The following is a 6,333-nucleotide window of genomic DNA, read 5'->3' on the forward strand; positions in this document are numbered from 1 at the left end:
TATAACGTTTTTAGTTGCAACAATTTAGTTATGTTCTCTAGTGATTTCATCGATTTGAGTCCTGATTTTTTGACTTTCGTTTGATAAAAAAATGGCATAAGTCGTAAATGCACTTTTAAAATGTTTAACATTTTATGCATAAAAGCTAAAAATATGAAGAGAGCTTCTAAAATAGCGCAATTTATTTTTTGAGGGAACTCATTTATTACTTATTTTTTGTTAAAACTTATAATAAACTAAAATTCAAAACCATAATATCTGCGGTCCCGCTTAGTAAGAGTGAGAGAAGAATCTAAGGGGCCTTAAGACGAGGTCAGGTCTGATCACTACCCGTTCAGTGTCAAAACTGACATATACGCTATCGAGAACGTATTTTGCTTTCTATACATACATCTCGCTCGAAATTATATGCGAGTACGAGCGAGACGCATAGAAAGTAAGTTACGTTCTTGATAGCGTCTTTGTCAGTGCCAAACTGGTGGTAGCCACACTAGAGAGTGATTTTTGAATTTCGAGCGCTTGATTTCGTCACTCAAAAATCTGTGGAAACGGCGAAATGCAAATTTTTGAAATACGGGCGATAGTCATTGGGAATCTAGTGGTATTGGCCACTCGTTTTCAATGTTATTAGTAGAATTTAAATGCCTAGTATTGGTGATAATATTGAAAGGAGCCACACAAAATCGAACGCTCGAAATCAAAAATCGGGCTCCAGGCCCGTCTACAAACCTGGACGTGCGTGTACCAATCTATACGCACGCGTACCTTCCAATTTATTCCGAACGAAATAAAGTATGCACTTTTATCCAGTTACATCATTCTCTAAAACTGATTGTTTTAGTACATACCGACGTGGAACCACTCCGTGCGGGGATATCCAGTCTCCTGCCTAGATGCCGCTATAGCTTCTCTGAGAGCAAACGCCACGCATATCGACAAGCATGTGGCGGGTTCTCCAACCGCTGTTAACAAACAATTTTATAAAAACTACATATACATATTACTTTATTTTTTACTTATTACTACCATCATCATCATTTTAGCCTTAGACACCCACTGCTGGGCACAGACCTCTCTTCGTGTACGCCACTTATCCCGATCCTGGGCCAGTCTCATCCATTATCCTTACTCGGGTGGTCCTTATTTCATTGAAGTTTAATTTTCTACGGGGCACCCGCTTAATGTAAAATCTACCACTAAAAAACCCAATATAGTTTATTCAGAATTTTCTATGGAGAGTCCAAATTTTCAAAGTGCCCCTAAAATTACATTCTTTTTTGTCTACTTCATATATTTATGTGCTAATACAAATCAGTGAAAATGTGGATTGTAGGCCAACTTATGCTTAATGGTGTTGCTTATTTCGTCGAGTTATATTTTTCTACGGGGCACCCGCTTAATGTAAAATACTTTTTACAAAAAAAAAGGAATGATTTTTTTTTAAAGAAATAATATAGACAAATGCGCGAATTATATTTTTATTATGAGTTTAATATTATGATATTTTAAAATAATGGAACTCGCCTTTACTTCCAAAAACGTCTCTGGGGTTGTAAGAACTTTTCCTCAACTTGGTCCTGAAATCGAGAGGTATATCGGCCCAACTTGGCACATGGTAGAACCACGTGCGGTCCGTGAGGAGCTCTCCGGTGTGTTCGTCGTATATGATGTGCTCTGTAGTCCAGTAGCCCATGCCCACGATAAAGGCACCTTCGATCTGCAAAATAAAATATTTTTTAATGGTACACTTAACCCTTTATTGCATACTGTAGGATCTAGCTTGCATAACTAAATCTGACAATCAATTAAGTAACAATAAAATTGTTACTGGTTTAAATGAAATAATTGATTTCGCAAGAAAAACATATCGTATTTGTATAATTATTAGTTTCTACGTTGGCGGGCCTGTATTACAAACACCCTTCAATTTACATGTTTGTTTTTCGATATTTCCGCTATCCCGTTGAAATACATTTTTTTAATACACGCCCGCCAACGTACAAATTGTTCATAATGATTAAATTATGCTAGTTTTTCTTGCGAAACCGTTTATCACATGTAACATTTTATTGTAATAATTGACACTTTTTACATCTGTAAACTCCTGCTTATGTTGAATATTTTATTTAAAAGTTTCAAATACCTGTCCAATATCAAGTACCGGATTGACCGATGTTCCAGCATCTTCAATTATATCGACTCTCCTAATTTCATGCTCTCCTGTAAGTATATCTAACTCAACCTCAGCCATAGCTACTGCTCCCGTTCTATAAATCACTAAATCATTTGATGTCGTGTAATAACTGGCTTGCAGATTGATTCCTGCTAAGTATGCGGTTTGCACCAACAATGCCCAAGTAGGGTTGTTCAGTGTCTCTCTGATCGCTGATAACCTATCAAGCAGCAACTGACAACACTTAATAGCACCAAGACACACCGAACTTGAACTTCTACTCCCGCCAGTTGTGAAACTATTTACATTTGCTGAATCATTTGCTTTACTTTCACCATGTCCGTAGAAATATTCAAAGTGTATGCGATTACTTGAATCACTTTAGTATTCACCCCTTGACCGATCTCTATGGCTCCATGTTTTACAATAACAGTTCCGTCACTATGTAACACGTTTAAATCAACTTGATATCCGCAAGCAATTGGAGTCGACCAACTCATGAGGGAAATTCGTATTCCTCTTTTTTTCCAACGGTTTCTGGAGTTGAATTCGTCAACTTCTCTTTTCCTTTTATAATATTCTCTGTCTTGCAACAGTTCATCGAGCATTTCAGAGACTTCCTGATATTGTGGGTTAAGATTAGCACGACGTACCTCCACGGGGTCTCTGTCTAGTACGTAGGATATTTCCTCCATCATCATTTCGGTATGTGAAATTGCTTCAAAGGTACCTTAAATTAAAAACAATATTTGCCATTTTAACTCCTCAGTAAGTCTCATATATTGAAATCACAATTTATAGTAAGAGTTTCATTTAATTTATCAAATTCCATAAAATAAAATATTTTATTCGTGTTGAGTACCTGGTGACCTCATCCACGTGGCGGCAGCCGTATCTGTCAGAACATTAAAAATCTTCATTGACCAGCGTGAATTCTCGTAGCAATTTTTAATAGCGGGTGGTGCTAGAATGACAAATTGGTCACCGAACACGTAGCCGTGGTCCTCGTACATGTGGTATTCCAGGTACTGAATTTCACCTCTGTCATCAACGCCCACCTGGAAAAGTTAATATCGCAAAACATTGCATTTTTCCTTGTTATAAGCATCTGATTTGAATCTGATATATGATGAGAAATAGTAATGAGAATTGATGAAAAAGTAAACCTAGGATGAATTTTAATATTGCCGCCATTATTGCCATTATTCAAATCATACGTATGCTTATGTGTTAAGTTCTGCACCAAGAAAGTACTGATTGCAGATACACTCTGAACTTGACACAATGATCCAATGGCATCAATAAAGCGAATAAAATATACATTATCCAATAAGGAATTAAAACAAGGTCAAAGCAAGGAAAACTGAAGGAAAATATGGTCACAATGATGTTGTACTTAATAAAGCTGACTGTCTAACCTCAAATTCTAGAGTTACCGGAGGCCTCTTCCCTAGGACTCTCATCATGGACTGGATGCTCATGGTAAAGCGACAGGGTCGATTCGTCAGATAAGTGACTAATGCACACGTTGTGGCATTCCAGCCAGCTCGAGATAGCTTTATTCCATATCCACCACCGTTCCGGGGTATTACTAGGCTTATGCTGGAAAACGACGGAAAGGAACGGAACTTAATTAAGCAACGAGTCAAAACATTCACCTGACAGTAAGATTATTTTAGGCAAAACAATCTCTGCTGAATAGTGGTCTCGAATAAAGAGCCCTCATCTCACCGATTGATGTGCACTACCCGTTTTCGACGGTCGTTATTGTACCTTGTACGTCTTTTCGTGCTTCATGTTCATGTTAACAACCTGCCCCTACAAGAAACTGTTTCCTCCAAACGCTGTCATTTCTCTGTTGAAATTAGCCGAATATTCCAAACACCTGGTGGTTTTTTTTCTTTTAATAATCGACTCACCGATTAGATTGAATATCCAGAACGGATGACATGGCGGTTTGTACGGCGTCAGGCCACTGCGAGCTGATGTATGCGTCCAGACCATCGTCACTAGGCCTGGTCACGCTGTGAAGCGTCTCCATTGAGAAGTGGTACTGATGTAATATCCTGTTATAGTCCTTGATAACTCTTTGCACGTTTGCACCTGTGTTACGTGCTGGTAGGGCATAGTATAATGATACCCTGGAATACATAATTTATACTCATGAATTTATTTATACTGTCGGTCGCAGTAAAAAATATAAGACAAAAGAAAATACAAATACAACTTATTCAGGTCCACGGGTCACATTCTCTTAGTTTGTACTTTCGTGTGGTGTATGGTGCGATAGTCTTTGTGATTTTTTTTTAATAGCTTACGCTATCCGAAAAAGCATTTTAATCTAAATAGGTATCAAATGAATTATTACAACATTTTACTTATGCTAAGGTACTTACTGCTCGAAGACTATGTCTATGGTGTTGTGTTGTGAATTTAGGCATGTCTTGTCTTCCTCGCACAACGTATCAGTATTGCGATACAACGAGGAAATGCCGCCAGCATTCAATTTCTCAAGGGCCTATTTTAGATTTAAGCTAGTTATAGTAATCCTCTGTATATATCCATGTATATTGTTATTGTAAACAAAATGTTTATTTTAACAATTTTATTGAAGGTTCTTGGTACTATATATTTTGACGTTTTGTTACTACCAGCATTTACACAGGGATCTAAACAGGCGCCTATTATTAGGAAGGCGGAAAATTGTGTAGAATGGAGAGCTTTGGTGCACGAAATAACGGTCTCATGTGGTCGCGACCCTTCAGTCATGAGGAAACGAGGAAGAAAATGAGAAGGTTCTACCAGCAGCCGACAGGGCTGACGGGCACTTTCAATTTAGAAATCACCCTGTCTTTGATAAATAGAGGAGGTTATAAACGCTAGGTATCTGCTATTTATTACCTATTAGGTTCTTTTATGGCTTCTGCTATAGTTAAAACTGGTTTTCTCGTATCTTTCTTATATTTGACATGGACCAGCAGAGCAGCCCGGTTAGCTAGTTTGTCAGTTTCTGCGACTATAACCCCGATGGGTTGGTCGTAATACTTTATCTGACCATCGCTAAAAATTTCTTCTTTAGTTATAAGTGTCGGTACTTGAGGTGGTAGAAAATTTTGGTCCCGGTATATCTTTTGCTGAGAAAAAAGCAACGACACCCGGTAGTTTCTGAAAAGGATAAAACCCTTAAGTACAACATTAATTATAAGTATTAGAATGAAAGTTGAAAGAAGGTTAGGGATTTTAATTGGACAACAGCTTCATTTTTAATATAAAAGTTGTAAAGTTAAGAAACATTCAAATTATATTTCAACTAGTTATGTATGTATAACAGAGTTACTAATTGTTAGACGGTCTGTCCACTGAGGCAGAGCGAGCGGAGCGGAGATGTGAGCTAAGACGTGGGAAATCAACCAATAGCATTGGTTGCTCCGCTATTAGAAACAATACTATTGGTTGATTCCCCACGTCTCCTCTCCGCTCCGCAACAGTGGATAGGCAGCCTTATTTTTCTCAATTTGCCTTTACTGTCATTAGCGTCTGAGGCCTATTTCAGGAAGCGATGGCAGAGTTTCGTTAGGCTAAATATGGTGTAGGTATTGGGTAATCGCGACACGATCAAGATGTGGGTTAAAGAGGTACAAGCAGGTATACAATAGTAGATAGTGCAACGAGGGGGGGTAAGTGGAGTGCAATAAAAACTCGAGTTTGCAATATTCTTACCCCCGCTTACAATGTTTTTCATCACACTTGCGAGGAAAAACTAAATTTTAAGCGAAATAATTCTTAAATACGCTGACATTTTCAACTTTTGTCCGCCATATTGTCGTTCTTTGACAGGTTAGGCATCGAAAGCACAGACCTATACTGGTATATCCGGAACTAAGCCACGATTGAAAACTCTGTAAAAATATTTTAAACAGCTATTAAATTGGAAAAGTTAAATATTTTTTAACATAATAAACAAAAATATAAACGTCAGTATTATTAATTAGGTTCGTACTAATTAGTGAAATAATTGAAAAAGGCATAACTCCCGAGGGAGTTATAGTTTTTTTTTACCACAAGCTACAACTCCCGCGGAAACAATAGGTATGTAGATGCCTTTGTCCAACAAGTGTGATGAAAATTCATTAACATATAAACACATGATCCGGTCATGT

At 37.7% G+C, this 6,333-nt stretch overlaps 1 pseudogene; it reads right to left on the bottom strand.

Moving 5' to 3' along the window:
• Window positions 1-1,395: 1,395 nt before the first annotated feature.
• Window positions 1,396-3,976, bottom strand: LOC133518212 (uncharacterized; annotated as a pseudogene).
• Between the last annotated feature and the right edge of the window lie 2,357 nt (window positions 3,977-6,333).

This window comes from Cydia pomonella, chromosome 5 (assembly GCF_033807575.1).
Source record: "Cydia pomonella isolate Wapato2018A chromosome 5, ilCydPomo1, whole genome shotgun sequence".
NCBI lineage: Eukaryota > Metazoa > Arthropoda > Insecta > Lepidoptera > Tortricidae > Cydia > Cydia pomonella.